This window comes from Stegodyphus dumicola, chromosome 2, assembly GCF_044657685.1.
Source record: "Stegodyphus dumicola isolate Sdum_Otavi_A_Nest chromosome 2, ASM4465768v1".
NCBI lineage: Eukaryota > Metazoa > Arthropoda > Arachnida > Araneae > Eresidae > Stegodyphus > Stegodyphus dumicola.
In genome coordinates, this window is record NC_140769.1 from 122,177,884 (window position 1) to 122,201,946 (window position 24,063).

General features: G+C 30.8%; 1 protein-coding gene and 1 long non-coding RNA gene across 5 annotated transcripts in view; one reads left to right on the forward strand and one right to left on the reverse strand.

Annotated features, from left to right (window-relative positions):
- The window catches only part of LOC118181399 (lachesin-like), a 1,014,793-nt gene that overhangs the window by 484,864 nt on the left and 505,866 nt on the right, over window positions 1-24,063 (forward strand). The gene's annotated exons all lie outside the window — the stretch shown is intronic.
- Window positions 1-24,063, reverse strand: part of LOC118197960 (uncharacterized) — a 414,567-nt gene that overhangs the window by 153,662 nt on the left and 236,842 nt on the right. For 2 of the 3 annotated variants that reach the window (XR_015039555.1, XR_015039554.1), the window contains exon 2: window positions 13,639-13,722. The exons of the other annotated variant lie outside the window; for it this stretch is intronic. This is a non-coding gene — a long non-coding RNA (uncharacterized LOC118197960). The remainder of the gene's footprint in view (window positions 1-13,638; window positions 13,723-24,063) is intronic. 3 annotated transcript variants of the gene reach the window in all.

A 24,063-nucleotide genomic window follows, 5' to 3' on the forward strand; every position in this document is an offset into this window, starting at 1 on the left:
CATTAAATCTTTGGAAATATCACAAAATGAGAGACATATTTACATAACTTGATGTTCTCTTTACTATTCTTTTTAAATTCCTCAAACAATGGCTTTAACGGAAAGATCAAATCCTGAAGATTTGCCCAATTCTAAAAGGTGCTATTTCCATGTATACTACACATAACTGAACAATCCCATCATTAACGAAACTTTTTTGTGTCTTACCTTTCTTTATTAAATACCATGTTCTTCACACTTATACCACATAAAATTAAATTCAACAGTAATATCGCAAAGTATTTTAAAGCAGCATATCTTTAGAATTTTCAATATATATTCTCGTGCGCTTTAGATAAAAATGCTTTTTTTTTCGTACAGTGTTGTCATTCCTCGCTTTGAAATCGTTGAATTTGTTAATCAAACATTCGTTAAAGTTTTATAAAATATGAAATAGATAATAAAAGAAATTCGAAATTGGGTCTTCCAGGTGTCCATGCTCGAGTGGAGGGTTACTTTATTCAAAATTAGATAGCTCTAGATACCGTCGTTCTTTCACAATGCAAGAAACATATATACTTTCATGCAGATTTTTTATTATTTAATTCCTTTAAATATAACACAGGGGGATAATATTTGGTGGTAATAATTTGAAAAGTGATTGGCCGTTTATAGCGATGCCGTTTTGACACAAATAGCCCTTCTGATCTACCAGCCTTATGAGTTAACAACAATGTTTTGGATAAGATCATAGTGGGTTGTGTCTAAATTAATGGAATATTTCCTGAAAAAAAATATAAGAAGAATATTTTGAAGAAAAAATATTTTATTACTCGTCTTCTGGAATTTCTTCAAAGACATTAAGATTATTAATTTTTATTATTTAAATTATTTTTTAAATTTTATTAGAGATTATTAATTTCTTTAAAGTCATTTTACATTTACAGCTAGCATCATATATATATATATATATACACAGGGGGCATTTGCTTCAAGTTCTTTTTAATTTGAAAACTGTACTTTGCCGTATATCTGTATGAATTTAAAACATTTATATTTTAAATTGTATTGTATTTTTATTCGGGAAACATTTCAGTAAGTAATGAATACACCTTACCTCCATCCGAAGAAGGCCGGATATCATCTGGCACTTTATATGGTTGGCACTGGAAAAGTTAGAAAAAATGTACCCCGGATCCTTGCACGTTGATTCAACAATTGTGTTCTGAAGTCTTTCCTGTTTTATATATATATATATATATATATATATATACCCACTTTATTACCTGGATTCGTGAGTTTAGTTTTTCATTCTTATTAATGTATTTTTGCTTTGCCGCGAAGTGAGAACTGCATTAACCTTTTACTGCTGTGAGCGGTCTAGGAGACCGCTGAGGATTTTCTAATCGTCGTTTTCACCCCTAAAAATAGAGAATGGTGCCTGTCCTTCCTCCTAGCTTCCCAAATCCCAGGGATAAATAGAAGGGCTAGGTCATTCCTTTGTTCGACTCCTCGCCGACGCGAGCCTCATGGAGGTTAACTGGATGTAATCTGACGTGTCTGTGTTGCACCTGCTCTGATTTCGCGCGTTTAAAACTGTAGTTTCATTCAGTTGTGAGACGATTTTCTGAAGGTCGCATATCCCAAATTAATTTTAATCATACATATTTGTTTTCTAATAATGCAAATATCTAATAATTCGTGTATATATATATAGCTTTCCCAAAGGACAATTTGCTTTTGTAAATTTAAAATCTTTGCTCTTTAAAATCTATGTTCTTTAAAACCAAGAAAATAGTCATTTTTTATATGAATTTAACTGCGTAAAATTAAATTATTTATGTTTAAAATATATTGATTTAAATAAATTATAATTTCATAAATATGCATAAAGCATCTATAACATTCTTTAAAAAGGTATAAAAGTATTTTACGCATTTCTTTAAAGCGGTGTGTGAGATTGCTCACCGTAATTATGCCGAAAAAATTGGAACAGCAATTAAAGGTTAACTGAATGAGAAATATATCTCTAAAGAAATACCAGGAGATAAGTTTGAATGAAATGCAATACAAAATATGTTTCAGTTTAATAGACCCTAGAAGAGAAGTCATGTGGTGCCCACATCAGAATTTTTCGTGTCATTACAGTAATAACAAATCAAATTTCTTCAATTAGATCCCTTTATTGTTAGCGGCAACGCTGCAATGAAATTATTTATTCAATTACTTGTTTATTTATTTTTTTAAACGCGATTGAAGCAATGCTTTGTCTAAACAGCCATTCTTGTTTTACATAAAAGAGTTATTAAGGATATTATCTACGTAAAATTAACGAAGCATCTGCAGCAGTTCTTCGTTACTTTTCTTTCATACAGTTCTTATAATATGAAATTTTATCTAACAGTCTTTTCGTATCCCAGATATTACCTCTGTTTTATAGTTAAATCCACTTGTGAAATCACTTTAACTTTTAAATACTTACTTTTGGTAATTCCTAAAATTTCTTCGAGTACATACTAAAATAAACAGAAATGCATAAGAAACAAAATAACAGAAAAAGTCTTGAAGAATCGTGTACGCATTTAATTTTGTTTTATAAAAGATACTTTGTAGAGACATTAGGATTCTTTTTTTGAAGCAGGAGGCATGGAAAATGAGCAATCCCCTCACCTAGACTCAAACCAAGGACCTCTCGAATATGAGCCGCTTGTTTTGACTACTACACCACTAAAGCAGGAGAAATACCTCATATCCTCCCCCTTTTAAAGGTTGACTGGGGATCAGAGGAACACGTAGCCATATCCTGGTGGTGGAGAATCATCACCCACCACCTTTTATTTCGGATGAGACTGTGGAAACATTAGGTTATTTCGAAGCAGGAGAGATGAAAAATGAGCAATGCCCTCGCCGGGAATGGAGCTTCTGACCTCTCGAATATGCGCCGAGCGTGCTGACCATTACACCACGAAGGCATGTTATGAATGCGGGAAAAATACCTCATAACTTTAGAATGAAAATGATTCTTTAAAACTTCGTACTTCAACCTTTCAAATCTACGAAATTCATGCAAGGAAGCAGATGTGCAATACTATATTTCATTTACTATTTCTCCATTTGCAAAACATGTATTTATATATATTATTAATTGAATGTATTTATATTATTATTATACATTTCGAAATAAAATTGCTTATACTTAGGAATTGAACTTATACCTTTTTGTCTTGTGGCAGATTAAGAAAATAAGTTGATATTTATAATTAGTCTACAAGTTTTTTAGCTATTATACTGTAAGTTCATTATCAGTGTTAATGCATAGACTAAATATAATTGAAGTATAATTAAAATTAGTCATTAAAAGTGATTCATATTAAATATATAGAGAGAGAGGAAAAGAGAGGTTTGGTTTTATTTATGTGATTAATGTAGCTCCTCGAGGGCTATGTGCCTAAGGGGAGGGAAGCCTTCGTGGAGGACTTTCTAAGGGAAACGGGCTCGTATGCAGGTTACACATGGGGGAAACCAAGAAAACGCCCATGCAGACAGCCTACTCGCGGGGTTCGAGCGTCGGACCGAACTGTCAGTGTCCAGCGACTTTACCGCTCGACCGGTTGTGGGCCAAGAAAGAGAGATAGACATTTTATACAATTTTAGAATAAGAGATAGAGTACGGACATTTTTTAAAATTTTCGATTAAAGATTTAAGCGCGAATAATATTATTTAAGTTTACTAATATACTTTATATAACACATACATGTCAACCCTTTTCTATAATTAAATATATTTAAAATCTTAGTTTATTTCGTCAATTAAGAAGAGTTTGCTTCCGAACTTTCTGAGGAAAAACTTAGCAATGTTCCTTTTCGTGAAAAGCTGCTTTCGAAAGAAAACCAAATAAGTACTAAAAATCTTTTGAAATCAACCATTTGTTTAGTGAAGAAAAATAAATAACCTGGATTTGACCTGACTTTTTTTCCCTTGCCGAAAGCAAACAAACCGAAGTTCGACAGAAGGATTGAGAATTTGATAAATGACACAACTTTCTTCACAGGAATGTCTCTGGCCCCTTTTCTGTCAAAGGCAATCGAACAGAATAGGATTTGGAATTAATCACCAGGCTTTTAAGGGGCATTTAATCTGTCTTGTCACTCTCATCCCTCCCTCTAGTTCAGCTTGTAGTGCTCGTTTAAGTGATTCCTCGAATAAGGAAATAACCAGTTACAAATCTGCCTTTCGCATTTCCTTTTGCCTATTTTTTCAGTCAGTATACAACATAAATAGATCAAAAGAAGAATGTCATTTTAAATTAACGTAGCGCTTTATTTTATTTTTCTAAGTAAAGACTGAGTATGTTCAACTCTGTATATAAAGAAGAAAATCTTTGTGCGTGTTTGTTCGCTAATAACTCAGTCACTACTATAGCTATCGTCACCTAAATTCCTACAATTCTTTTCTGCGTATTGAAAAAGGTCAGCATCCACTTTTTTCAAAAAAAAAAAAAAAAAAAAAGCTAAAATCAGAGATATTAATTAAAAACTCGGAAGAGCATAAACAATCATTTTCGCACTCATTTTTTTGAGTGGCAACAGTCTCGCAAGCTGGAGATGAAAATCTGCTTTATTTCGAAAGTTGTTGCCACTGCTTGCTTTCAAATCCTACAGTTTGTTTATAAAAAAATGTCTACGTTTTACAAAATATGAAATAAAAATAGCATTGCCAAGCGTTAAATACATTATTACCGATTTCAAAAATTTGTGGGAAGCCATTTCGACTCTTCCCATCTTCGTACGACTTTAATCAGCCGAGACATTAATTAAAAACTCTGAAAGCGCTAATTTTCCGCATTCATTTTTCTGAGTGGCAACAATCTCGCGCGTTGGACATAAAAATTCCTTATTTCGAAAAGTGTTGCTACGGCTCGTTTTCAAATCGTAGAGTTTGTTAATAAAAAATTTGTTAAGTTTTGGAAAATCTATGCATATAAAGAAGAATATCTGTTTGTGTGTTTGTTTGTTTGTTTGTGTTATTGATTTCCGATAAATTATGTTCCATTTTTTGCCACATTTAATCGACTAAAATTGAATATAGGCGAAATATCAAACGTAACTTGAGCTTTTACGACCATTCGATTAGAACGGCGAAAATCGTTAGGAACTGCGTACCATCGTTGCTGATATAACGAGAGAGAATTAGTTTATTTTTCTATCAAAATTTTTATATGAGTTCCATATCGCATCAGACTGAAAAAGGTGCATTACTCTCAATCTAACTTAACTGGCATCGGGTACTTCCTCTAGTCATAAATAAAATTTGGTAAAATTCATAAATAAAACTTGGATGAAGCAAAATCCACTTCATCCAAAATACGTTTAGATAAATCATACTTAAATAGGTTTTAACAACTTATAATAACATATTTCACAAATCTATTATTAAATGAGATTGCTGACAATGTCCTATGGGATTTGACAACGGCTGCTTTCTGAGAATTTATAATATATTTGCAGTGCAAAGTAGTGATTTATATATGAAAGTTGTTGGAAGCTGTCATTTTTTTGTTGTAGTCAGTGTTGAATAATTTTGAAATTTATAAGTTTAATATTTCCTTTAAAGCAATAATAGGAATGTGTAATTTAAGCGAATTAACTTTAAGGAATATTTGAATTTATGATTTAAACAACACTGATATTTAGAGAATCTTACATTTCAAATTTATCATTTTTATGGAAATTCCGTGTATCATTTCTGAAAACTTTTATTGCAAAGAATAGTTTCTTCAACAATTTAAATACATTACTATATTTTGTATACCTATAATTTTATTTACATTGTTCTTTATAGTTACAGAAACTCCGTCAGAAATACAGAGCTCAAAGCGACAGTTTCTATTAACTCAAAAAGAAATGGAAAATGTCACTATGAAAGCAGTGTTTTCTATGATGCCCGCCGATAACCTCGCGGCGAAAACATCACGGACGAAAACATAAAGCACAAAACAGGCGAAAATGTCGTCACACGAAACATCATGAGAGAAAAGAAAACAAGAAAATATCTCAGTTTTAGGTCATCGTCACCAAAAATTAAACGGTTCAAAAGCATTACTTTCAAAATGTTAATATCGTTTCAAAAATAAAGTGCTTACAAGTCATCGTACGCGGAAATTTTTAAATGCGTATTTGCATAGTGATTTGGAAGCTCAGTAGAAAATGTAGAATATTTCTTCTTTTATATTTTATATTTCTGAAGTAATTAATAATTTAACTTTACACTATAAGTGAAAGTTAGCTGTACGCTGTACATGAAAACGTTAATGACACTTTAAGAAGATGAAAGAAGTGTAATACAACAAGACTTAATTTCACTAAACGAATATCATATGAACAAAAGTGAAGGAAACTAATTTTACAGTTTGATTACTAATTAATTATTAATAAATTACTATAAAATATAAAATAAATTACCATGTTACTAATTAAATAAATTAAATAGAAGCAACCTCATTCAGTTACTTAGCTTCTTTTTTCTAATAATTTTGACAACATTTATAAGAAAAATCAACAATAAAACATTATAAAAGTATTTATTTATTAAATACGTTTAGTAGTTAAATGGTTTTGTTAGTTAACAATGTAAGTGGAGCATTATATTAATTGCTATAAGTAGTATTAATTTTCTATTCATTCATTAATTTATTACTCATTTATTTATAATGGTTAAATTTCTTTACTTTTTCAACAAAATTTTGTTATTATAAATTTAGATATTATAAATTGTAATTAAAATGATTTGTGCAAAGGTGCCTGCTAATTCAAACTGAATAACCCACGGCAGACGGCGAGGACGCCGCTTTGCTTACTGCCCCACGGGGTTTCCCCTTCTACTTGCTTAATTGCTTAAAGTAGAGTGCAATGTAGGAAACCACTGGCGGTACATTTCTTAAAAGCCACCTCTAGCTCAATAAATAAAAATGATTTAAATAATAAAATGTTAATTCACATGTCAAAGATCTCTTTGTATACAACAATTATTGTGTAGATCTTTCCATCATTTTTAAGCTCACCTTGCAGAGGACCCTCCATTATTTTTAATTTTACGTCAGTTCTTTCACGAACCCTTGAACAGGTAACATAAAGTTGACCGTGTCCAAAAGCCGCATATAATAAAGATATTTATTTATTTCATTTTATTTGTTTTTTCATCGTTACCGGTTGCATATTTCAGAATTCTTTTTATATAGATGTTAAATTTATTTATTTAAATGTTAAATGCACGTGCTCTTGTATTTTTAATCTTTGCGGCTTAGCTTTCTCATAATATTCGTAACGCGCTGAACTGCGCGGGAATAAAACTATTTACAGTTACGCAAGCAACCAATAAACTATCGGCGACAAACACTTAAGCCGCATATACATAAGATGTGAAATATAAAATTAAAATTATTCCTCATTCTTTATTGCGCTTTCACATGATTATACGAAGATGCACTTATAAATCTTGAAAAACACATGTCTGCAATTTTATCGTCAAGAGATGATTTCGAGGTGCTTTATATTTTACCACCATATTTTCGATGACGATATTTTATACCACGATACTTTAGAAATGCAATGTTTTCTGCTTGCTTTCTTTTCTCCCATGACGTTTTGTATGACAACGTTTTGGCCTTGCGTTTATTTTGTCCGCGACATTTTCTTTCATGATAAATTGCCGAGATATTTTGGCCTGCAACCGTTTTTTATAGATATCCGATAGAAAGTAACATGTTGTAGGCTTTCCCTAAAGTAAATAACTATATTAACTGTACGTAAATGCCTTCGGCGCGAAATGTAAAGCAGTTATTTACTCTCACAAAGACAATGCTCGTGAATACTTGCATAGGTAGTAGATCTGCTTATTCAAGGAGAAGTGTCTGTAGGGCAATATATGTCTGTAGGGTTTCGCAGCGATATCTTCTTCCCAACTATGATAAGTAATTATTGTAGTAATTTTCAGAAGCCGCTGACCAGCAAAATTAATAACTTCAGATGTTTTGGAAACATTCAAATCTCTGAAGAAAATCAACAGTTTTTGACGGTCTCCTCTGATCCTCATCAAATAACCAAATAATAGTTTCCAGACATGATTACTTGTATGCGGCAATATCAGACCCTTCAATTATGTATTTAACCAGATTAAATTGATGACATCGAATATTATTCCTTAAGTATATATTTTGGTTTTGATTTTTGATTTTTCCAAATATGAATCCTTAATAATAATTTGTGTATAGATCAAATTCGTGACTAATGCTCAGGATGTGAACTCTCATCAATGCTGTTCAAAACAGGTAGTTCTCTATAGATCATGTAATTTCGACTAGGACTTTATGTGTTTATTAGTCCAATGGGGCTTTGTTTTCATTTTGATATTTTGCGTTCGCTCACTATAAATGTCCGTTTCACTTTTCAAACTGTTGCCACCAAATGTGAGAGTCCAGCATTATATTTGAAGAAATTAAATTATGAAAAAATCTGCATCAATGTACGTATATTTCTCGCATTGTGATAAAGTAAAGGGAGAGCCATCGAATTTTGAATGACGTAATCCTACTGCAAATATGGGCATGTGCAAGACCAAATTTGAAATTTGTAATTTGTTTTATTATCGATTTCGTATTATGTAAAACTTTAAAACGATTTTTAATTAACAAATTTAAAGGTTTCAAGGCGAGCCATGGCAACGTTGCACAGAAAAAAAAACATTTTATCGCCAGCACGCGAGACTCTGTATCGGAAATTTTAAAGAGGTGCTCAATTTAAAACTATTTTGCGATATTGCTTTCGAACTGAATTTTATGGTTTAAGTGCAAAGAACGTGCTATTTAATAAATAAAGCTTGTTAAAAATGTTAAAAAATTACAGAATATTAAAAAAACGCCCCTCTGGACGTAACTTAAAATCTGAAACCTTTCAGATTTTTCTTTTATTTATTACTATTTATTTTGATTTATTCAATTATCGCGTTATGCGTTTAATATATTCGCTGCCAGCGTAGCGGTCGGCTAATGGATAATAGCAGATTGCCAGCAAAAGTGCATGATTTGAAACCTTAAAGTCTTCTGAAGTTTCAAGCGTTCCACTATTTTCGACCTTGAAATGTTACTCAATGATGAATAAAATTATTTCTGTTCATATAACGTTTATTGTAATGCACATATACTGAAAGCACAGTTCCTAAGTCCAATAAATCTTACATTTATATATGATCCCTCTTAAGATTCTGCACTTAACAGCTTAGTGAGCGATGATAGCAAATGCTTTTGACCGATACTTTCCGCACGACAGGGATATGCCACCATTACATCTTTTGTCCACGTTTTGAAAAGCAGCTCTTGCGGCCTTTGAAATGTTCTCTTTTACACCTACATAACAGGTTCCAAATACCAATCAATTGAATACTTAGGCTTTGATACTTTTTGATATCGAGATTCTTGGCAGCAGTTGAAAAGTTTCAGGAGAAATTTGAACACTGACAAAGACACAAATGGAGTGCGTAAGTTTCCTCCGTTCACACTCAGTGTACTGCGTTTGGGCATATTTCAGAAATATAACCGCAAGTATTGGGAAATAAATGGTTATTTTCTATGATATACTGTGGATTTATATTTAATTATTTCATGAGAAATTCATTACTTTGTCCTGATGTTTACTTCTAGCGGTTGAGTTTCTATACACAGTCTTGTATATTCTTGCAAATTAGTTACATTTTTGTAACATTACGTCCCACATTACTATTTCTTCATAATCGGGTTAATATAAAAATAAGCAAGATTTTATGATAATGACGAAGCATTGTTAAATATTATAGATATGTGTGGAAAGGTTCTTAAAATTAAAGAAATTTGTGTATAAAATTGCCTTGTAAATAAAAACCTTACACATTTATTTATTTTGGAACATAATTATTTATTTATATTATTAGAAATTTATTTATTTGAAATTTAATTTATTTTGGAACTTAAAAAAGAGTTTGCTGGCTGTTAAGGAATTCAATATATATATGCTATATTTTCTGATAATACATTGCTTTAAAATTGGCAAAAATTAAAAATAAATAAATAAATTTATCAGTATGTTTTGAATTATTACGAATTTTGTATTTAGTTACATATTTTAATAGAATTATAATTAATTGTGTTTTAATTCTCCATGCAGTGCAGCGAGAGACAAATTTTAAGATAAGACTAGGGCGGAAAAGTAAAAATACAAAAGCACTGTGCATTTAATATTGAATAAAAGTTTATCTCGGTAATTTGTATTTAATCCGAATAAATGTAATTGACTACTATGTTAACTGTAACAGTAAGTTTTACTCTTTTTGCTTGCCAGAGATTACTAGAACTATCTCGCAGGGCCGATTTAAAACGCCCCCAGAGAGAAAACATCTCAGCTCAGTTGTTTAGATAGGCACTGCTGTTATTGTTTAGAATTCAGCGAGAGATCGGATAAGCTTCCTCTTTTCATTGCGCTGTATTTTAACGTTTTTAGTAGTTTATAGTATAGCTACTGTTTATATTGCGTGATATTGGGATATTGTACAAATATCTCTGAGGAACAATCCAGCGTTCTGTTATATTTCTTGTGATAAGAATAAATTTTATTAAACTTTTATCGAATAAATAAATAAATTTATTCTTTCAGTCCCTTCCCCTTTTTGACAAAGATACGAAATGACACGTTAGGTTATTAAATTTATTATAACTAAACATTTAATATTATCAAATAATAATGCTAAGTACTATATGAGAAACACGAGGAAATCTTCAAAATTATTTTAATTAATACGAAGTTTATTGTTCTTTCTATGAATGTAAAAAAATATTTTCCATCATGCATAATTTTATTGAAATTTTTATAGAATGGTAGGGATAAATAAATTCTCTGAATGAAATAAATACACCCTGAATGAAAATGTGTAATGAAACAGCAGCTAAAAATTATTTCAAAGGAAACTATTGCATTTAATTCAACAGAAATTATTTTATATATAAGGTGTATATATAATATACGTTACCCAAGTCTAAAACATAATAGCATAGTTTTTTACACATTAAAAATGCAAATGAGCACGATTTTTTAAGTATCTCATAAAAAAATCTGTCTTATTCAGTATAAGGGTCTACAGCTGCCCTCCATAAAAATGAAAACATTTCTAATATATCTTTAAAGTCGTTTTGCCACAATTCAACGCAGTTTAGTTTGCATAACATTCTTATGCTTTTTAAGAATTGAATTTTTGCACTGTAGAAGCAGTAGTCATTCATTATACGGAACATAAAATTGGTGCACTTTTCTTATAAGCCATTTAATACTGTGCTAATTGATACAACAGGTCCATTAGCAGAACAGATGATGCCATTGGTGCACTTAATTTATGTGATATGATTTTAATTGCTGCTGAGAAACTATATGGAAAACATTTCAGCTCTAAAAAGTAAGAATGCTTTACCTATAAAATCCAGAAATGTGAAGGAATGTTCTTCTTCAGTACATTTATTTCCAGTTCTCGAGAAAATATTTTAGATAATTACTTTAAACTTAGTTCATCAGTGCATCCATTTAAAATAATTTGCTTGGTAAGAGTTATTTTAATTTTCTAATAGGTACAATGCTCAAAACAAAAAAAAACAAAAAAAAAAGGGGGGGAAATGCTATATCTCCCGTTCTACTGGGCCGATTGACAAAATTCAAACTGCGTTTTTCATCTCTCGAAAGCGCGACTTAGGATAGATATTAGATTTATATATAGCACTATTCTAACATAGATATTTTGACACAAAATCGGACATTTTCTGAAATAACATACCAATTTTGTTTTCCATTTTTCAATTCTACGACTCAAATTATGTCAGAATACCACGTTTTTTAAAAATCGTACGAGTACTTTTTAAAATATTAGCTCTCAAAATTTTAGCTCCTCAATGTTAATTGAATTTGGCAAACATTTATTAATATCTCTTTTTTATTAAACTTTATTATTTTTCCTTTCACATTTCGAAATTTAGGTTCATTCCAAATAAAATTTACCCATTTTTTGTGTTTTATTTTTTTAATTTCTATTTTTAAATAATTTTTATAAATTTCGCAAAAAAAATTCTGAATTATAACCTTTAAAAGTTGTACCATCATCTTAAAGTAGGTGTCTTTTTAATCATATCTGCAAAAAAATAGACTTTTTTATTCAAAATTTTTAAAGATATATACGAATTTACATATTTTCGCGTTTTGAACTTTGGCATAATTTTTTTGTGCGATAATAACGCCAAATGTGGTTTATGGACTTTTGTTACAGTGAATTGCTACAGCCATTTTTAACCTTAAATTTCAAGTAAAATTTTACGGAGAATTAATTATATGAAATTTTTTCCCTCAATGATGCGTAATAAATATATTTATTAATACTATATGAAAAGCTATTTTTTTTAAATGATAGATGATATTATTCAAATTTTTAACTATTTTTTTTTAATTTCTCTCTTTCGTCCTTTTATACTTCCTTTTTTTTTTTTTAACTCTTATATGTTTGTAAATTGTACATTTTTTGCTTTAAAAATGATTGAATTTTGTTGTTTTTATCTTCCGGTTAAGGTTTTTATGCCTTTAGAAATCTGTATGCAATATTTTTAGAATTATCAACAATTTTAAAGTTGTTTAAGTGCCGCTAAGCCTTTTTTTATCGCGGCCATTGATTGTTTACAGTTGAAACAACATACTAGTGGATTTCTTGCCAATCTAGAGAAACTTATCTTCGCAACAACAAAGATAACGCCTTCATTTATTATTGCCAATTAAATCATGCTTAATCCTTTCTGGAATTTTTTCGAGGAAATAAGTGTTTAAGATTTTGTTCGTAATTTTTAATACAGATATTTTGAGTTTTTATGTATTTTTGCCTTGTCGCGAAGTGAGAACTGAATTAATTGAATGAGAAATACTCAATCGTCTGTGAAAAACTGTTTCTTTTTTGTTTTGCTTGCTTAATTTCTTTTACACATCGATCTAGCTTTATTATAGTATTTGAATAGAACATGTGGCAACGATTAGATAATTCTATTCTTTAGATGATATAAATTGTGTGCATTATGAGTTATAATATGAACGAAATATAATACTGTTAAGTGAATCTAGCGCCAGAGCGTCGCTATGGTAAAAAAATACTAGAGTGAATTTTAAAGAATGCATTTATTTTATTGTGGTTTATGCGCTGTCAGCGAAGTAGATTTAATTCAATCCAATAAGTTTAAATGAAATGCAGGAAAAATGCGTATAATTTAATATTGCGTACAAGGAAGTCATGTGGTGTATACGTCAGATTTGTTTAAAAAAAAAAAATAAGAGTAAATTTTTACCTTCGGCGTTTTATCGTCTGCTACTTTACTTCGTTTAAATCGAATTGTCTAAATGTGAGAATTTTCGTTTGATGTTTATTTGGATTTCATGAAAATATTTTATGACATTAACTGCATAATTTATTTCTAAACAAACTGCTGCTTATGAAGTGACTGAAATAGCGGCTTATACTATCATCCATATTTTTAAAGCATGGTATATTTTTATAGAAACATAAGATTTAGAATAATCATTTTTATGAAAGTCAACTTATGATATAAACATACAAACCTCTAGAGACTGAATTAATGGAAGTTCAATGGTTATGTAGAAATGATCTGCAGCTACTTAATGGCTTGGATAAGTCAGCAGGCTCTATGGACAAGTAAGAATAATTATATAAACGACACCCAGTATTCTGGATTCAATTAACAACGAGGATACAACGTTTAATAAATGAATTTAAGAATTTTTAAAACATTAAAAATCAACTCATTTTTTATCCTAAAATGTATTTTTGTGCATAGCGTATTTTCATTATATCATTAAAATTTTAATTCAGAATGTAATTGTCAAAAACTGAATCCTAATTATCAGTAATATAATAAGTAATTATTACGGTTATTAATAAATCTTTCTTATAAAGTAATTGCAAATATTTCAAAAAATTTTCTATCTGAATGTAAACATTTTTCTATGCAAATATTTTTAATTTTATTTTAATCAAGATTGCACGCGATATTATTTATTTACACTTCAATCCTTCCCGTCAGATCTAGTAGAAGTTACAAATCAATTATATTTAATTAAGGAATGACCATCTAAGTTTAGAAACAGCGTACCGTAACAGCAATTCAATTATTGGCGGCGTATCTTTCATGTTACTCCCGATTGGCAAGCTATATGATTTTTAATGAGTATTCGGGTTCTGCTAGTAAGTTCACTTGGAAATCGCGCTTAAACTAGGTTAGTTGGTTATTTGAACATAGAAAGAACATGGGAGCTATTTGATTAAGATGCATTCATAGAGAACCTTTGTAAAAAGAACTTAGAAACTACGAAAACCAACCATGCAGCCTGAGTTAGACTTCGCAACAAACAATTAGTAACCAACAATCTTCAAATGCTAGGCAACTCGTGAGGCTCCAATTAAATCTCCAATTTAATATTTTATTTGTAAATATTTAAAATATTGTTGTATTCTTATACACAAAAAGCAGAATTTAAGTTTTGTTAACTCGTTAGTAAATAAACTACCAAGCCGTAGTGGAAATAAATATTCAATTTCTTTTGCAATAATTGTATTCACTTAATATTCTTGGAATGTGAGCTAAAGAAGGAACGTTCTCGGAAGATTAAAGAAGTGTTTAAATACAGTGATATTAGGTTTGTCTTACAAGCTCAGGATCAAAACGATTCTGCAATTGCCCGAGCAGTTTACTTGTAAATGGCTATGAATTAAGCAGATGACTTTTAATCTTACGTTTTCAGTCAGGAAACGTATTCCAAATGTTTTGTATTGCATAACAATGCATCTTTTCATTATTGAGTAACCAGTCGGAGAACCGCTTGTGTTCCGAAAATAAGTATGTGTACTCAATCGTCCTGCATGTTCCTGTTTGTCTTCTTGTGATTTTTTTTCTTTCCCAAAAACTAAAAATCCTCTAAAAGGAAAGTTTTTTGACATTGAAGACACAAAAGGAGTATGACATCTACTTTTAGAAGCATGTCAAAAACAGATCTCTATAAGCCTATTACATGTTGTGCAGTCAGACAAAAAGTTGCATCAGCGTAAATTCTATAATCTATTTTTATTACACTCTGATTACTTTATTAACATACAGTGAATATCTACTAAATCTTTTACTTTAGCTTAAGTAATTCGGAATTGTTGTCGAATTATGACTTAGAAGATAAGTAAAATTAAATATTTCGATAACCCGATAAATTCAAGGTCGAAGTTTCAATATTTTATTTTCGGAGGAAGGGGAAATTGTTTTCAGTTTTGGTCCATTATCTTAAGTATATTTGCTTCCATTCTTTATTTTCCATAAACCGAAAATTTTACTCATGGTATATATATAACGCATAGCTTCAAATTAAAATTTAATAATATACAGAGTGGTTATAATTAAAGTTCCACATTGAAACGGTCATAAAAGGAAAACTACTGGATAAAATGTTATCAAACTTGGTAATCATGTAAAGGAGGTCATGGGAATTTATTTTCCGCCAAAAAAAGGAAGTTCAAAACCTCACCACAAGGGGGGAAATGACGCTGTATGCAATATTGTTAAACGAAATATGGGTCGGAATCTAACTTAACCTTTTGTTACACGGGTTTAATGTGTTGTATGCCATTAAGAAAATTTGAGGTAAGCAAATTACCATTTAAAGGCGTTAAATTCGATAAACGTCGAGTGCGCTATCCGTCTAAGTGAGAAATTCGTCCGTCAAAACCACGAATTAGCGATTAGCCCCTTCGCGCCGACTGTCACGTATACGTGCCAGCAACGAACACACTTATCTACCGGCCGACACGCAGGCGTGCCAGAGCATTGTTGCGTTTTCTACCGAAAGTCACGTATCTGTGCCAGTACCTTGGAACGTTTTTCAAACTATAATTTCTGCCACAAGATGGCACTGTATGCCCATATGATTTCAGATACATGTACATTAGACATTATACTCGAAATGAGAGAAGCATGACTCACATACACGTGTTTTTGATTATATAAACAAACGGGGAACTAAATGTTTCAGAATGGCGTGATTTATGACGTCTCTTTAAATCGCACTTTATTCGCACGTGGTAGTTGTTTATTGTAAGTAGAAGTTTTATATGCACTAAAGCGTTGAGTATTTCGGTTTACAGTTCAGTTTTTAGAAAATAATTAGATCTTGTTAGACATGAATTCTTTCTGTTTTTACCGCTTCAATGTCGAAGCGTCGAAAATGTTTAACAAAGCATGAAATAGCAGAAATGATGCAAAATATTTCAGATATTGATTCTGAAATTCTGATATTCTGATATTGATTCTGAAAGATTAACTGAAAGACATTTTCCAAAACTTTGTTCAGAAGAGACTGATAAGAAAATGAGACGACGGTGCTTCGTTTGTTCACATTCCCGGAAAAATCCTCCAAAACGGCAAATGAGTTATTACGAGTTCAAGGAATGTAACGTAGGACTGTGTGTAGATCCCTGTTTTAAAATTTTTCATACGAAAAGAGAATTTTAAGTAATATATTTAGTTTTCAGATGTATAATGTTAAAAGTCATAAAATGGTGAGTAATTAAAATAAAATGTGTAAAATATGCATTTAAACAAGAAATAAGGTAATTAAAGTATATATATAAAAATATCTATAAAGCATAAGCCGTTTAAATACTCTATACAGCATTATTAAACAATGCATTGATACTTCGGAAATTTCATGGATTTAGGCTAGTAGCAAAAAAGCCGCGGCCCTGGAGAGACGCTCGCGGAAGACACTGCCGGCCTCCGCGATAAGCGCGCATTTTCGCTGCCCGGCTCGAAGGCGTTAGAAAATGTGAGATCGCAAATCACTCTCGCACAAGTGCATACAATCTGGAAATCGTTTTCCTTCGCATCGCTAATTTGTAATTTTTGAAGCCTGAATTCGGCCCTAAAACATGAGGATACTGATTCAAAATGCTCTTAATTGATTTGGGCCAAAGAAATCTCTCATGTTATTTATCTAGTTCCATTGCATACTCCTACTGCATTCGATTGCGTAGCAGTCATTTCACACTGTTTGGTGTTGAATGACAGCTAGTTTTATAACTGAACCATTTTTATTTTTCTCTGAAGAGCAGTCGACAGCTGGACCACTGTGATAGCAGCTTACTTAGAGTCAATGTTAAAATGTTTCGTGATACATGCACTGCAGTAACGTGGCATTTTAGATACTACGATTTTTATGCAGGGCTGCGCCCCACCTCACGTGTGTCGCGCAGTTACTTAGGCAACATTTCACGAATGAACGTCTTATAAGCCGACACTGACCCTCTTCCCACCAGACCTCAACCTCTGTGACTTTTGGCTATGGGGTTATCTCAAAAGCACTTTATGGTGATAATCTAAACAATTTGGCAGAAATGAAAAATGTGATACACCGACATGTACGTAACATTCCTCCTGATATGCTAAGAGCTGGTTTTGAGAATGCAGTTACAGGATTTAACTTGCTTTCGGAAAATGCGGGAAGCCACATTGAACATGCTTTGTAACACGTTTCGGAAACTATTAAACACATTTTAAACAGATGTTTTCATGTCTTATTTCATTCAATAAAATGGCACTGCATACAGTGCCATTTTTTCCCTGGTGGTGAGTTTTTGAACTCTTTTTTTTTTTTTTTTTTTTTCGCGGAAAATAAATTCTTATAACCTCCTTTAAACAATTCCCAAGTTTGATAACATTTTGTCCGGTAGTTTTCCTTTTATGACCATTTCAAAGTCGAACTTTAATTATAACCACCATGTAAATTAAACTTTAAAAGTATGACAGTTTGGTTCAGGTCCCAACTTTAAAAATATATATATATAAATATAATCTTTCATATTAATCCTCTTAGGAATAATTTCTTAATTAATATTTTAATTTAAATAATTAAAATTTTAATTATTAATATTTCTTAATTAATATCTTAAGCTAATATTTGTATTGTATAAAAAACATGATCTTTAATATCATTTAGATTGTTTCAGCGGATATAATAATCGGGTTACCCGGTGGTACAGAATAAACCCTCCTGGACTGCTTTATTTCTTTGTCATTTAGCAAAAATCTTTTAATTAAAATATTTATCCTTTGGACTTCGCTTTAAACTTTATTTATAGTAAAATGACTAGAAAATGAAAAGCTGTCTTCAGTGGAAACGCAATTCATGTAATTGATATTTTAAAAAAATTGACAAGAATACAAAATTTATGGAAGTCTAGCAATCGAAAAATCTTAATTTTCTTGTGTGAGCACAGAAAATAACTGTAAAAGGAAAGAAGAAAATTAGGGAGAAAAGTAAGCAAAAATTTGCAGGGAAAATTGGCAGTCAGACATACCAAGATGTTTCAAAAAGTTGGACGCATTTGAACATACTTTCAGGATACTTCAAAGAATTTAGGTGTTCAAAGAGAAAACACTTCGACGTGTGCACCAGCAAATGCCATCAATTGAGCTTGTGGTTAACAGAAAAGACAGAAACGATATCATTGCTGATATGGTTTATGAAGAGCGACTGGTTTTAGACTATATGGTTGTATAAATTAAGATTACGTTAGAGAACATCATATCGTATCATAAATGTAGAATCCCATGATTTTCTCAGTCGAATAATTTGAAGATTCAAGAGTTTATCCAGTGATGTATGTGAATTTAACCTAAAGATGCTTTTTTTTCTTCTGATGAAACAGCGGGCAAGCGGTAAAGTCGCTGAACACTGGTAGTTCGGTCCGAGCTTCGAGTCCCGCGAACGGGCTGGCTGCATGGGTGTTTTTATGGTTTTCCCCATGTGTAACGTGTATGCGAGGCAGTTTCCCTTAGAAAGTCATCCACGAAGGCATTCCTTCTTTTAGGCAGATAGCCCTAGTGTGGTTTGTCATAATTAATTAAACCAAAACCTCTTGATGAAACTAGTCTTTCCTTTCATCTCATACATTCAAAATGTTTAGCTTCTAAAGACTGATAAAGACTCTGACCAAATACTGATGAAATGCATTGAATTGGATTATTAAGTTACGGCAATACAGGGATATCTGCCTAAAAGGAGGGGTGCCTTCGTGAGGAACTTTCTAAGGGAAACCAGCTGGCATACGCAGTACACATGAGAAAATACACGAAAAAGCCCATGCAACCAGCCCTTTTATCGGAATTCGAACCTCGGAGTGAACTACCAATGTTCAACGACTTTACCGCTCGGCCGTTTGCGGGACTTTATGAAATGGAGGGCGATAACTTTATTTAAAATGATTGTCAGAAATACCAAGATATTTCGAAAAGTTGGATGCTTTTTAATATACTTGCAGAATGCCTAAAGAAAGAGAGCAAGAATAAAGTAGATTGTCTGAAGAAAAATAGAAGAAAAAAATAATTTTTTGCGTAAAATTTAGTATTTGTATTTTTTTTAAATTTAAAGCCTTTTAATCTTATGATATTTGATTCTTGCGATTTCAAAAATAAAATATTTGACTAAAATATTAATAACATTTTAAGAAACCAAATGTAGGATAAATATGTGTAAAGCAATGGGCACAATGATAAGACTGTTTAAAGCAATGTATGCAAGTCATCCTAAGTTAAAATGTCGGTTATACATTTCTTTTATTTATATATATCTTTTCTGAACGGAACATTTAAAGGCGTGTTAACTGTGCTTTACTATATTTTCTTTTTTACTATATGCAATTTCAAACGCATCGTAGTCTGGGTGACAAAGTATTCTTCCGAAAGAAACGCAATTCAAATAAATAAAATCAAATTCTGGAAAATTTATATTAATAAATATATTTAAAATTCTGAGTTCGAAGGAATAAATAGAAAATTTTAAAACAATTACCTGAAGAGACAATGCAACACAAACAATTAAAATAAAAGTATAAAAATTTAAAAATTACCTAAAATAAGAACTATGACCAAAAATATATATAAAGAAAACTATTTGAAAAAAAAAATAATAAATAAACGCTGCACTTTTATTTACGTAGATCGAATAGGTAAATACAAATTTTTAAAACAATTATTCGAAAAAAATCACGCAACTTAAACAATTAAAATGAAATTCGAAAAGAAAAAATTACCTAAAATAATAACAATTATGATTAAAAATATAATATAAAGAATATTATTTGGAAAAAAGGAACGATTGTGACTTTTTCCCCTCTCATGGGAAAGGAAACTAGGTTACCATATATTAAGAAGTTCGCCAAATGAACTATTCTTGGCGCAAACTGGAAAAAAAGTGCAAACATAAATTTGTGAATTTCTTCGTAAATTTCGCTCCAAATTTCACAAAATTTTATATTTATTCGCAATTTGAGTCGTAGAATCGATATATGTAAAAAAAAATTGGTATGTTATTTCAGAAAAAATCCGACTTCGTGTCAAAATACCTATGTTAGAATAGCGCTATATATAAATCTAATATATATCCTAAGTCGCGCTTTCGAGTACTTTTAATGAAACCCTTTCCTTTACATTCTCCTTTCCCACCCACAAATCCCTGCCAAAATGAGATTTGAGTTTTGCGTTTTATGTAAATGGGGTAAAACCAGTATTTAATGGGAAGTTCAGTCACTTCCGTAGAATAGCTCAGAAGTTCTCAGTAGAGCATTTTCTGCCTTCGGGCCACGTCGTTGCTTTAAGCCTATCTTACTACATTCCGGCCTAGTCTTACGTGAATGCAAATGCCGGTGAGGTTTAATTACAGGTCAACTCGGTTAGTTATTTTTGCACAGCTTCAGCTGTGTTTTAATTAGAATTAGTTTAGTTCCTTATTTTCTCCTCTTAAGTTAAAGCCCAAATGGAGGATTTCCTGTAAGCCCTAGAGAGGCCAATTGTCAAATATTTATTCTGTGAGTGCATAAAAAGGTATTTTAATCCGTCCTTGGACTTTGTCTTGATAGTTGTAAGAAAACCAACGAATAGCCGCTAGATTCTTCCCAAGGTTCTAGTTGTCAAGGGCATTCATTATATTAACTGGAACTTCATAGCGTCATCATGTATGGGTTTACCCATCTTTATGAGTAGCACGTAGTGTTATGCTTAATTTTAGGTTAAAAAATAACACACCGAGCTAGAAACGTTTTATTTTCTATTATGAAATTCTATTTCTATTATGAAATTATTTTTTCTTGCATTTTCTTTGAAGATCATACGAAATGTAACAAATACTGCACTTTCCATCTTAATCATCTGCAGAGCATTCATGTTTACCTTAAAGAAACAGTGTCTCAATCGTAATAATTACATTTATTCTTCAGTGTTACTGAAACCCTGGATGCAGAGTATTTTATCTTAAACAGAACTATTTTTTGACTTCAAAAGTACTGTATGTGTAAGGAAATCATTCGTGTAAATTCAGATTTATCTGCCATTATATGAAGTCTTTTTAAGCAAAGGAAGATGATAAAAGAATGCAAAATAATATCTAACGAACCTTGTACTGCATCCTTTTTCCTTCGATTACATGCTGATTTAAATCATGATAATGATATTTGAATATTTTTATTACTTTGCAGCTATTTTATGATTAACACATAAACAAGCTGCGAAAAATATTCACACGAATCAGAAATGAGTAACGTTATCATGTAAAAATAACCGAAAATAAACTAAACAAAATTATTATAATTTTAGAGAGAGCGCAAAACAAAGTCCTCGTGCACGACTGATATTTTGAAAAGAATTCTTCTAGACCACACACATTTTATCGATTTCTTATAAAGTAGACATTAACGATCAAATTAATTCTGCTGTAGAGATATCCCACGGAAGCCGAGGGTATCGAATCAACTATGCAGTGAAACTTATTAAAAGAACAGAGCCTTTTACAAGGGTTTCTCTCCAATCGGCCAATTTGGTTCCGAAATGCCAAGTTCCCAAAATTGTTATAAAAAAGGCAATTTCTTGATTAAAATATTGAAATGTCCTTGATGTTTTATACCTGTTATTGTTTTAATATATTGCTTTAATTTTTTGCACATATTTCAAGCCACAGGGAAATAAATTATTCATAGTTGTTACAAAAATATTCTAGTGCCATATGTATATATACGATCTGGTTAGTCGTAGTCATATACTTCGAATTACAGAAATGTTTGAAAGGACAAGAATACCCATTTTCTGGCAGACGAAAATATTCATGTTTTGGTAATGTCCAATTAAAAAAAATATACATATTTTCGACAAATAACTAAATCTAACTTTTAATGCAGTCTCCCGGTTTCTGTACTTGGATTTATGAAAGTTTTATTCTCCTTATAAACTAAAATTATAAGAATTTGGACTCTTAAAATATGACCGGAATATTAAATTTAAATATCTGCAATTTTTGATGTCCTTTTCAAGTTGTCTTAAGGGATTGGTTAATTAAGTAATAATAATTCAGGGAAATCAGTTTCAATAAGATGTAGCAAAATCTGTGTGTAATTTAAAAATAGGTCGTACAAGGAAGTCATTGTGGAGTCCACATCAGATTTTTTAAGTTCGACATCTTGGTTTATTGTTTTGTTTACTGTTCCTTTGGATGTAGTTTAAAATCCGCAATCAATTTCTACGTCGGCGGATTTTCTCTTATCAATGATTTTAATTTAGAAACATTAGAAACTGTACGGATCTTCTTTGGACATTCGTCTGGAGTCTTCCTTCCATGTATTAGTAATGACTGAAAGTTTTTCTCTTTCCAATTAATAATATTGTTTATTTTGTGTTGAGGACTTTCAATACCATGTATTTCACATTTTGTTTTATATGTAATAAGAATATTTGTCTTTGGAAAGCGAAAAACTATATCCTTCAATGCACAGTTTGTTTACATGCAACATTTTGAAAGATAACTAATTTATAAATAGTTTTATGTAGGTATTTATTTGAAATAATAAATTTTTGCCAGAAATTTTTATTCCAAAGCGTTTACTACTTAACGCTTTTAATTCGTTATTGAAATCGTTCTGGAGCTATTAGAGCAATATATGCAGTTTCAGTATTTTAAAATGTTATTTTCTTTCTTAGCTATATATATATATATAAATAAATTAACTTCCAAACCATATAATTTATGTAATTTATAATACATTGATAATTTATGATGTAATATTTTATTCACAAAAAATGCTTCGAACGCAGTATCTCTTGGAAATATATATCACTTATAAAACTCCAATTACGAGTTTCCGTTTTTTATTAATTTTCTTTTCCATTATACTCTAAAAACAATAATAACGCGTAGGCGTTAAAACCTATAGCTTTAAATTTCATTTGAGATCTACAGTTTAATAAAAACTTTTAGCTTATTTTTAAAAATCTAAAAATTTTCGTTAACAACTACAGTGATCGATTCTTATATTATACTTTTTAATTAGGTAATTATTTAAAAGTTTCATTAAATGAAACTTCTGTTATTGTTCAATCACAGAAAGATCATTTTAAAGCAAGATGATATTAGTATACGTAAAGCTCCTCGGGAATTAATTATATGAATCGAAAACACTTTTTCAGCTAGCAATAAATTACATCTCTGCAGTGTCTTCACTTACTAAAACACATTATTTCTCGAAGAATTATGGGCTGCTATTCCTCATATTTTAATCAGCAAAAATATTTATTTGCTAATTCTTCTAGAAAAATTAAAATATTAAATTGAAAACTGAAGTATTCGTAATTATTACAATGCGTCTTTATTATCAGGTTTCGAAGGGAAATGAGGTATGCAGATAATGATAAATAAATTCTCTAGAGATATACTTCCCACGTAACAGAATTACATATTAGAAAGAGGGGATTTCAATAACTGAATTTATTTTAGAGCTTTTAGGTTCAGATTTAGAGTTCTTTATTCTAAATCTAAAAATTAAATAATTCTAATAATGCAGATAAAGGGTTGTTTTGGAAGTAACAACTTAGCTGCAGAATAACAATTTGTAAAGTGTGTTGAATGAAATTAGACGAAAGAAATTCGTTTTAGCAGTTTTAAGAA